This window comes from Pygocentrus nattereri, chromosome 11 (genome assembly GCF_015220715.1).
Source record: "Pygocentrus nattereri isolate fPygNat1 chromosome 11, fPygNat1.pri, whole genome shotgun sequence".
Lineage (NCBI taxonomy): Eukaryota > Metazoa > Chordata > Actinopteri > Characiformes > Serrasalmidae > Pygocentrus > Pygocentrus nattereri.
Window position 1 is genome coordinate 6,034,349 of NC_051221.1, and position 11,956 is coordinate 6,046,304.

General features: G+C 41.4%; 1 long non-coding RNA gene across 1 annotated transcript; it reads right to left on the reverse strand.

The window, feature by feature from the left end:
* Positions 1–2,468: 2,468 nt before the first annotated feature.
* Positions 2,469–7,000, reverse strand: LOC119264267. Its single transcript, XR_005130923.1, has 3 exons — positions 6,951–7,000; positions 2,913–2,960; positions 2,469–2,754 (listed from the first exon to the last, which is right to left on the reverse strand). It is a non-coding gene; the product is annotated as an uncharacterized LOC119264267 (long non-coding RNA).
* Between the last annotated feature and the right edge of the window lie 4,956 nt (positions 7,001–11,956).

Genomic DNA, 11,956 nt, shown 5'->3' on the forward strand with positions numbered 1-11,956 from the left:
TACAGCCCTATAGCCTAAAACTACAGCCCTATAGCTTGGAATAGTCCTACAGCCTTGAACTACAGCCCTATAGCTTGGAATAGTCCTATAGCCTTGAACTACAGCCCTATAGCTTGGAATAGTCCTATAGCCTGAAACTACAGCCCTATAGCCTGTAACTACAGACCTATAGCTTGGAATAGTCCTATAGCCTGGAACTGCAGCCCTATAGCCTGTAACTACAGACCTATAGCTTGGAATAGTCCTATAGCCTGGAACTGCAGCCTTATAGTTTGGAATAGTCCTATAGCCTGGAACTACAGCCCTATAGCCTGGAACTACAGCCCTATAGCTTGGAATAGTCCTATAGCCTGAAACTACAGCCCTATAGCCTGTAACTACAGACCTATAGCTTGGAATAGTCCTATAGCCTGGAACTGCAGCCCTATAGTTTGGAATAGTCCTATAGCCTGGAACTACAGCCATATAGCTTGGAATAGTCCTGTTATTGGGTATATGTTTGGATTAGGAATTAAAAGGTACACTACTTTGAGTCCACGAGAATGGACATTGTGACACAAAACCTGGGTTTGGTGTTGTTGTCACTTTGTTTTATTTCCTGTACTTTGAATAAAACAATGTCTCTTATCTTTGTTTCAACACAATCTCTCCTCTATCATTACAGTACGGCAGGTTACTGCCCTTCAAACATTTTGAAAGGAAACAGACAGTAAGCAAGTCTGAACAAAACACCTTTTTCTCAGAAGTCCTATGATCGGTCCAGAGGTGAGGAAACCTTAGCTGTGCTCTGTAGTCTCTCACTCTGGTGTGAGAAACACTGCGCACTGCATAACACAGGAAATAATCATCTGGAAAGCATCTAGATAGATATTCAATATTTTTGACATCCCAGTCACCTGATTCATCGAAACCCCACTGAAAACCTGATGAGGAGGAGAGGCTGAGGACTGACCAGAAGAGAGGATCTGGGACCTTGGAGATTCTAGAGAGATTCTTTACTGAAAAGTGATCTCATTTAGCTTGTTTTGTCCTTCATTCTCAGATTAAGGGAAGATTCATTGCTGTTGACCTTTTGTTTTTATGACTTAAATTAAATTAAATTCCATAACCATTTTTTTTACCAATTGCTTCCAAGGGTGTTGTGCACCTATCCCCCAGGGCCTCAATGACAACCATGGGAGCCAGCGGGAAGGCAGGGCCCAAATCCCGAACACCGCTGAGAGACGCGAGTGACGGCAGGAGGAGGACATCAGCTGCCAGAGAGAGAATGACTATGAAGACGGCCACAAGGGCCACGAAGGTGGGATGTGAGTCCCAAACTCCTTTGCCCATGCCCTGCCTTCCTCCCGGCTCTCGTGGTCATCACTGGGGTCCGGGGATGCCACAGGTATATAAGTATGGAGCTGACTGCACATATGCACAACTGGAGTAACATTCATGGACGACGACCTCAATGTTAAACTGGCAGTCTGAATTGATCTCCTGAACAAATTACAGCTGTGTTTCAGTTTCCTGTGGTCACTGCAGAAGCAATGGGTGTGCTTTCCGTTCTTTACTGTAATTTGCTTCACATCTATAGTAGAACAGACTGAATGTATATGCTTCCATATTAAATCAGACACGGAAGTACTTGCTTGTTTGGTTGTATTTATTAATTTATTAGGTTAGTTTGGCTTTTCTGTGCATTAATGCTTGTTTATTATTTTTGTATATATTTAAGCTGAATAGGCTACAATTGATTTTCCTGCTAGTCCAAGTTGGTCTGGTTCTGGTCCAAACTGGTTTACACTGGTCTCCAGTGGTCTAATCTGGTTTATGCTACTATGATACTGGTCCAAGCCAATGGTTTAAACTGGTTTAGGCTGGCCTATACTGGTCTGGTGATGGTCTGTACTGGTCTACTCTGGTTTATGATGCTATGGTACTGGTTCAAGCTGATCAGTGTTGGTTACTGCTAGTCTGGTGGTGGTTTATGTTGGTCTACTGCTGGTCTAAGTTGGTTTATGCTGGTCTAAACTGGTTTATACTGGTGTAGTGCTTGTCGAAGCTGGTTTATTCTGGTATACACTGGTGTATGTTAGTCTGTTGCTGGTCTACAATGATATATACTGGTCTGATTCTGGTATAACTGAACATCTCGCATGGTCCTGCTGGTTGGCAATGAAACTGGCATCCAAAACACATCATCACTGTCCCAAAAAAGTCTCCATTCATGTCAACGAATAGACCAGCTGAAAATGCTCCAAAAGTACTTGGAATAAAACCTCTTCACATTAACTTACATCTAATGTTAAGAGTGTTTTGCCTTCTTCAATAAAACTAAGCTGGTTTTACTGGAGACAAGCTATGCTGGTTTTTCTAGCAGATGAAGCTAGCTAGCATTTCTAAACCAGCTGTTGACTGACAATTACTTATCAATTAGATTTTATCCCTAAAACACTACATCCAGTCTATGTAACAGTGTGGCCTTTCACACATGTACAAGAATACCATTAGAAATGAACAGCTCACTCCAAATGTAGGTATGATGACCAACTGAGTTGTGAACAGTTGTTATACCAGTGTTCTGTAAAGCTTGTCCACCTTGCTAAATAACACATTTGTGATTATGAACATCTCATGCTGATCATTTTTTCTGGCCTGTACTGAGACTTTTGCGTAGGTCACACTGTCCGAAACAGGTGCTGAGGTTCTCGCAGTGGATGCTGAGGGCTTTGCTTCATGTCTAAGGCTGATGTACTGCAGGTCTCCTTCCTGTGGAGAGACAAAATAGTCCAGCTTTCGTCTAATTACAGGGAACACAGAACATAAAACAAGCAGTTTTGTTATAATCTCTTGTATGATCAGACCTTTGATCAATCACAGGTGTTCTAGATAAATTAAATTCATTAAATTGAAAACGTTTCTAGTACCTCAGGTGTCTCTGGTGTCACTGCAGCAGCTGCATGAAGTTGACTTTCCTGAAAGACAATTTGTTTCACCAGATTTTACTCAGAAATGTAAAAATGATAAATGTCCTGAAAGCGATGTATCTGTTTCTCTCTTTCGTAAACTGAGTTAAGGATCTACTGGTGGATTCACTCCAGTACGCAGTGATTGGAGTGAAAGAGAAAGAGCTCATTTTGTAATGGTTCAAATTGAATGTAGGGACTACTTTTCACCTTCTTGTACAGTTAGATATAAAGGTTCTGTGCAGGTACAATTTCCGTTCATCAAGTTCCAAACAGTGTAAAAGTTCCCTCAAAGGTTCTACAGTGGGTTTAAGGTCTAATTGTGGATCTTAAATCAGTTTCTCCAGGTGAAAAGTTGGTATTTGTACCTTTTCATAACCGAATGTTTTAAAACAGAATAGTAGAATAAAAGCCTGGAGGCGAGGCGGGGGGAGGGGTGGGTGGGTGTGGAGTCAGTACAGCTCATTCATTTCAGTGGATTATGGTTCAGTTATGTTCCCTGACTAAAGGTACTGAGATGGAGCCTTGAAGGAACCACCCCAGTGACAGTTTAGTACCTCTATTTCTGAGATTGTGGAGCAAATAAATGAAGGGATTATTTTTGGTAACACTTTCTTTTACAGTCCATGAGTTCTAGATAAATTGGTGTGTGGAACATTCTCCATAGTGTTGTATAATCATTTGAGGTAAAATGTGAGTAACGAGACACTGTAACTAAATGATAGAAATACCTAATAGGTTCGAATCATTAAACCGACAAATTAGTTTATATTATTTCTTACACAGGAATACTACTTTAGATTTTAAGGTGGTAAGACTAGGGTTAAACTGTGGCTGAGTGTATTAAAATTAACTGTATGTATTTAGCTTTGGTTTCCCTACACTTAACTATACTGAGTTTGTTAGTTTCAAAGTTAGATACACTGACAAAGATACCCCATCCATCCATCCATCCATTTTTCTAATCCGCTTCTCCGTCAGGGTCGCGGGGGGGTCTGACAAAGATACTGAGCAGGTTATTTATTTTTTGTTTATCGAGATACCAACAATGCAAAAAAAAAAAGTAAAAATTTTGAGCACTGGGTGGATAAATGTTTAAATGTGTGACATTTCAGTGAATTTGATCCAATTATGAGACATTAAAGAAGTATTTTCTGCTGTTGGCCACTCAAAAAACCTAGAACAGACCCTTGTACATGTCAAATAATATAAATCAAGTTGATATTAATTGAACTGACATTTTTAAAATGTACTTAAATTCGTACTTTTGAAAGAATGTAATCACCACAAATGTTAAATCAGCCACTGTGAGTCTTGTGGGATTTCCATTGGCTTTCATGAGACGCATTCCCACACCAATTAAATCTGTGGTGCTTAGAATAGGACGCATCCTGTGTCACTCCTCTCGGTCAATTCGGGAATGTTTTTGATTATTCCCAGTCTTGTTAGCGTTACCACATTCTCGGGTGCTGAGTGTGTCTGTAAACTGTCTGGGCACCACAGTGACCACTTTTAAACCAACTCTCATAAGATTGGTTGGATCAACGTAAGTTAACTCAACACCAGTTAATCAGGTTCAGTGAACTTCAGTGGGTTGACAGCAGATTAAGTGCAGCTCATTGTGGTAATTTGTGTTGGATTAACAAAATTGCCTTATTTTCAAAGAAATTCGATTAATTTAAACTTGTCGACATACATTTAATAAAGTTCAGGTAAAGAATGATATTTTTCTGTGTACCCAGAATCATTATCTAGAACTCTGGAGCTTGTACCTCATCATACCTAGTTAATGACTACAAACTAAACTGAAAAAAAAAACTTGTTTAATGTTTTTCTCTTTTTAAAATTTATTTATTTATTTATTTATTATATATGTTTGGAAAACATGTAGCATTCTGCTACAGAGTATGCTACATCAGACTCAGGAATTCCATCATCTGAAACACAATAACACCCACAGACGGACATGAGGGGGAGGTGATGATGAACATTTGCCCCGTAAGATTAAAAGTGAAACTACTGCACAGCCTTTTTATAAACTTTTGGTTTTAACCACACGCTGAACATACAGCCATTCACACACAACCGAGAATGTTTGACGAGGTGTGTTTTTTAGAAATGTCAAATGCATCACTGGAAGTTTATCAGCCACTTTCAAATTCACATATTTATGTGTTCATAAATGTGTATGAATATGTAACAGACAATAATGATGAATGCAGTCTGTGGGGTCCAAGCAATGTTTGCAAGTCTCAGCTTGGCAGGTTTTGTCCACCAATCTGTCCACCAATGTTTGCACGCTAATAAAATGTGATGCAGTGAGCAAACATTGTAAGTTTGGACACAAGAGTACAAATAATTTTTTTCTTTTTACTGAAAAAGTAAACATTTATATAAATAAACATTTGGCACCATAACTATCACATGATTGACGGGTGTACTGCCCTCCTCAGCCCAATTCAGATACTAGGAAAAGTCTTGGACTTTGAAAATGTGGTCCAACTGTGGGCATACAGTGCATTTTATAAAAAGACTTGAAATACATAATATAAATCCAAGTTTACCCTGATTGTGGCCAATTAACAAATTCCAATAGAAGAGAAGCCATCAAGGACATACCAATCATGTTTTGAGGTGACTGACCATTTACAGCATTTGGCAGACGTCACTTGTCCAGAGCGACTTACAATTTGATCATTTTACACAGGAAGGCCAAGGTGGTGTTAGGAGTCTTGCCCAAGGACTCTTATTGGTACAGTGTAGGGTGCTTACTCAGGCAGGAGGACTGAACCCCAGTCTACAGTGTAGAAGGCAGAGATGTTACCCACTACACTCACCAACCACTGTATGACCAATGCTAAGCCTGTCAAATGCCTGCTTAAAGCTCATTGACCAATGGTGCACAATCTTAAAAACCCTTATAGGTGCATGTACAAAAAGACAGTTTTCAAATGCACTGCCCAACAGTTACAGTGTCCCATTTTACAAAGGATATTAGCACTAACCTGCAGCCTGATGGCTTTTCCGAAATGAATGGGATTTGAACCACTTCGGCTTCCACAGTAATACAGACCCACATCAGTCTCATCAACACCAATAATCACAAAACCGATGTTTTCTGTTGTATCATAGTGACTTTCATCCACATTATAGCAGAGAAAAAATAATTTATTCAGTTTATCTTTTCCAGCAGATACGAGCAGTTTCATCTCCTCTGAGTCGTATTACAGAAACGTTCTTTCATCCTAAGTTAAGATCTGACAAGATCAAGATTAGATTTTTCACAAATTTGTTTTAAATCTTAATTAAGGAAGCATGTCTTCCAGCATCTTATCTCAAAATAATCAAGGTTCAGTAATCAACTGTTACAACAATTTCCGCTGCATGAACAGCTGGAACATAAACACGTAATCAAAGTAACCAATGCTAATAAAAATTCTGATTACCTGGAAGTTGAAAAAAAAACTTTTGAATATTTTGATTCCGAGATTTAGACAAAAAAGTGAAACCACTATTTTGCAATATAAATACATAATAACATCACTATGCCAGTTGTAGGGAAACTGTTATGCTGCCTAATAAGAATATCTTTGTATTTTCAGTAGAATAACAAACAGGTCATTAAAATAGAAGTTAGGACCCTGTTGGGGTTGATTCTAAAGTTAGGACAGGATTTAGGAGGTTTAGTCTAGTTAGGATGGTTGTGTGATGCTGTTTTCTAATCTGGAGTTAATGATGAGATTATAAACTTCATAACTGTTGCCATGGTGACTAAAGAGATAAGATTTCAGAGTCAGGATGTTTCCGTAATACGGCACCAGGAGAATCAAAGAATTTAGGAATTGGTGGTGTCACCTACACATTCCAGATGATAGTACTGCGTATGTATATTACGCCTCCAATACGCAGCTGGAACACTATTCATGACTTTCACAGTGAGATTATTCACTAACAGCTGTTTTACTGATCTTTTAAATCCAGGAATCTGCAAATACTCACCGAACAGCAGTTGTGTCAGAAACACAGTCAGGAGCTTGGCCATTTCTCACTGAGATCCTCCCGTAATCTGTGGCTGTTTCTGTTTTTTTTATACTTTTATCACTGTATACGCAGTCAGATACACACTTTCAGTTCCTAGACTGAGTTTCAAATCAGTTTTAAAGTCACTGCACCCTGTTCTTTTATAAACTACTGGCATCACCAGCCTTATTACCAGCCCAAAAGCATGCATAAGAACAGTGTCATTCATCTATGCATTCATTCATTCATTCATTCATTCATTCATTCATGTCTAGCTCAATTTAACTAGCTCAGTGGAGAGCAGAGGGGGAGCTTCATGGATTTCTAAGAACTAAAAATAAATGTCTGCAATTTTTTATTAAGTTTTATTTAACAGAATTACATTTACAGCATTTAGCAGACACTTTTTCCCAAGCGCAGGAGATTGAAGACGAGCCGTGCTGCCGCATTCTGGATGAGGCTTGATGGCCACATGGGAAGACCAGCCAAGAGCGAGTTGCAGTAGTCGAGTCTTGAGATGACCAGAGACTGCACTAGCCCCTGGGCGGCCTCTTGGCTGAGGACGGGTCGGATCCTACGGATGTTAAACAGGAGAAACCTGCGTGACCGAGTTAGTTTTGCTATAAGTGGCTGGAAAAAAAGGCTGTCATTATCTGAATTTAGAGGGGGGGGCTGTATGATTCAGTGCAGAAGAAGAGAACCTCCCTTAAATGGCCCAGACATGATTCTCATTCAGAAACATCTGGATAAGCTTTACGTTACATAACCATTTCCTGTAGCAATGTTCAGTGACAGAGCTTTTAGACGTGGCCATCCAGAATCACACCCAGACGTCTCGCCTCCACAGATGGAACACTCAGAGAGTTCTCGAATGAGCTGGAAGATCATGATGAGGACCTGCAGTCTTCCTAGGATTGAGCTTCAGGCGCTGAGCTGCCATCCATGAAGAGATGTCAGTCAGACAAACAGGGCATTTGGAAATTGTATCTTCCAATTTGGCCTACAAGGTTTTCACAGAGATCTCCAAAATGGCCCCAAAATTTAACAATCAGCCTTTTTTGGTCAATTTTCATGAATTTTACACACAATGTAAAGGACAGCAGGCATTTTCAAATTATGTCAACAAGTGAAAAACTATTTGCTATTATTTGATTATAACAGTTATTTTTTGTCATTTTACTGAAACTTCACCCAGGTTATGGTTTTAATGGACTATTCCATGCTGGTGATGACACAAATCTGTAAAGACAGATTACTTTGGGAAAAAAACAATAATGTGATAATCTACATCAGGGTCATTTAATTCAAATTCAATAAGGTCCAGTTACTGAATTTCCTCAAGCAAAGGTCCAGAACACCATAATGTCTAACTTGCTTCGTGACTCAGTGCCATATACTGTTTACTAAAGTAGTCTAGAAGGAATATCAACATCTTATACAGTCAACAACTGAATATCAGATCAAATCAAGTCCAGTTCAGTCAAATTTCAACAACATTTATTGTCGGTTTTCTCTTTTTAGAGCACGGCATGTGAAATAACTTCCCTCTGACTCACTTTCTTCTCTGACTGCTGTTTCTCTCCTCGTCCCTCCCCTGTGTGGCTTCACTCACTTGAGTCTCAGAGCTCATTGTAATGCACAGATCTGATTGGCTGAGTAGCGTCACGTGTGAAGTTTACAACGCATGTGATTGGTCTGTGAGTCTCCTGGACCTCTAAAGCAGTACTGTAATGATTATAAATGATATGCTGCTTAAAACAGGACCAGAAAATTAAATAATTCTCCATAGATTATCAGTTATAAGTCCAGGTCCACATAGGACAACGTCTGGGCCTGAAGCCTACAGCCTGCTGGGCTGGACTGATTTTATCTACATCCTTATCATTGAGTTCTGTAGATGGACTTGGCCTCATTTACAGTAAAGCAAACAATGGCTTTCCGTTTAAATGAGCTTTACTGTTAATTACTGCCTTTCTTAATAAAGCACTGGTAGAACTGTTGGAATTTCCCTTCGTTGAGTGGGAAAACTTGGAAACTGAAAGTGCGCATGATGAATATATCAAAGTTGTAAGCATTTGATAAGAAAGGAGCTCCAATTGACATGTCATCTGACTGTGCGGGATGGAACAAGCACACATGCACTTTACACACACAGAATTAGCTCAACCTGAAGGCGCACTTCACACACACATACACACACACACACACACTGCAGAAACAGATGATACAACTATGTGTACAGAGGTTATACTGACATTCAACTTCAGCAGGTTGGCAGCTGAAACCTCCTGAACTAATTATCGTGTATGTGTGCGTCGGGCAACAGGGACTTTCTATGACTTTTCGGATATATTTGGACCATATATGTCACTTTCAGTTGGCGTCACACTGGGTACATAAGTCCTTGTCATAGACACTCAACTTCAGACAGCAGCTGGGACCGTTTGAATTATATTCACCAGGTACTGTGCAGCTTCAGACTCCTGTAAATTCCAGACAACCTTAAATCTTATTGTCATATGACAGGCTTTACATTACTGAATGAGATCTTGTTTATTCTGGACTAGAAGTGACAGCTCTTTTCTGTTCGGTTGGTGGAGAGACGTGGACAGTTAAGTGAGACTGTGTAAATTGTTGTCCGAGTTGTGGGAGTGTGTTAAAGTTGGCTGTGTGCTGACCTGAGTTCAGGGGATAGGAGAGAGGATAGAGAGTTGATTCTGCTCTTAGTCCCAGTAAAAGAAAAAGTGCTGACCGCTCCCTCGAGCGCGAGACATTCAGGGTTGTCTGAGGCAGCAGAACTGAGAGTAGAGCAGGCCCTGTTAGTCTGGGAGGACTGCAGTGACAGCCATTATCTGTAAGTATAACCAATGCATAAGTTGTGTCCGATTAAAATGGGTTTAAAAGTATTCGTTCTGCACAAGTTAGTCATTGCTAATAGAAATATATTAATTTTAATATTATTATAATATTATAATATAATTATTATATAGGAGACATGTAGATCGGTTACATGTGCAAAGTGCTTTCTTTGGGTAAATCTAATGTTCACTGTGCTCCTACAGGCATGGCAGAGGGTGGACCCAGACTGTGAGGCAGCATGGCCACTATTGGCAAGAAGTCCAAAGGGGAGGGCAATCCATCAACCGGGACCAGCAATGTGAGTCAGCTGATATGGACACTAGGAGGCTGTGGAGCCGTTCTTTGGCCTGGCACAGGGGACCACCTCAGTAAGAGCAGCAGTGTGGGAAGCTGCATGGGATCAGGATGGGAAGCCAGCACAAGAGCTACACAAGGAATGAGGACCGGAGCCTGGGAGCAGGAGGGCTGACATTGATGGCCCAGTGCTCTCCATAGCACTTGAGTACAGGTATTGACAGGCTGTAGCACTGGGTGGAGCCTCGAGGGCAGGCATCGACAGGCCAGTGCTCTCCGTAGCACTGACTGGAGCCTTGAGGTCAGGCATCGACAGGCCAGTGCTCTCCGTAACACTGAGTGGAGCCTTGAGGTCAGGCATCGACAGGCCAGTGCTCTCCATAGCACAAGATGGAGCCTTGAGGTCAGGCATCGACAGACCAGTGCTCTCCGTAGCACAAGATGGAGCCTTGAGGTCAGGCATCGACAGGCCAGTGCTCTCCATAGCATTGAGTGGAGCCTTGAGGTCAGGCATCGACAGGCCAGTGCTCTCCATAGCACAAGATGGAGCCTTTAGGTCAGGCATCGACAGGCCAGTGCTCTCCATAGCACAAGGTGGAGCCTTGAGGTCAGGCATCGACAGGCCAGTGCTCTCCGTAGCACAAGGTGGAACCTTGAGGTCAGGCATCAACAGGCCAGTGCTTTCCATAGCACTGAGTGGAGCCTTGAGGGCAGGCATAGATTGGTCAGTGCTCTCCGTAGCACAAGGTGGAGCCTTGAGGTCAGGCATCAACAGGCCAGTGCTTTCCATAGCACTGAGTGGAGCCTTGAGGGCAGGCGTAGATTGGTCAGTGCTCTTCATGGCTCTATGTGTTAGATTATAAGCCCACAAAACCTGGACAACGTATGTGGTTTATTGTGAATAAAACGTTGACTGTGCAGCTGATCTGCTCTCTTTTCCTGATTAGCACATCAGGTTACAGGCATGGCCCCAGTCTTTCTCACTGCCGCTCCCATCTTTTTCCTCTACCTCGCAGGCTTCTCGTCTTTAGAGGTGTCAAGTAGGTAGAATTTTGTTTAGAAACAGCACACATGCAGTGTCTGGGAGGAGAGAGGGGATGTGTAAAGGGGGAGGACCAGTCTGTGTGACAAATATCTTGAAAATAGGGGAGAACAGAGAGATGCAAATAGTTTTTCCCTGTGCTGTAGCTGCAGGGAACAATCACAGGAAGCTGGGCCTGTTGAAGTATGAAAGGCTTTTGAGTTTCGCTTTCTGTAAAACCATCGTCTGCAGCAAAACATGTTCCTCTCACCTCACATTCACACACATATGGTACTCACCACATCAACACATGCTGACAGGCTTATGCTCGGTTCATGTTCTCTGCAGTGTAATTGCCAACAGGCAACATTTCACGCCTGTTTTAAATGAAACCTATCCACGTCACCAACTTATAGCTGTAGCACATGACGGTAGAATTAGAGCGATACAGCCTGTAGCAGAATAAATAAATCAATAACTACAGCCACATGCACTTTAGCTTGTCTGCAGTAAGTATGACAGCCATTCGTAATGCATTCATTCGCAAGTTGGTCATCTGATCTGTCTAAATGGACCAAGCTAGAGTTAGCTGACCTTAGTGTTGCTCCAACAATGACTGAAATAGCTCGCTCTGATAGTCCCACCTTCCATATGTTGGTCTCTAAGTGGTGTTATTTATGAATATCTATGCTAACATGGGAAATTACTGTGCTTTACAGTGTCATTTAGATTTTTCTTGGATGACAGTTGGGAGCTGTACTCACCCCCAGCAATGCACTCAGCCTACTTTGCCGAGTTACCCATGACTCCT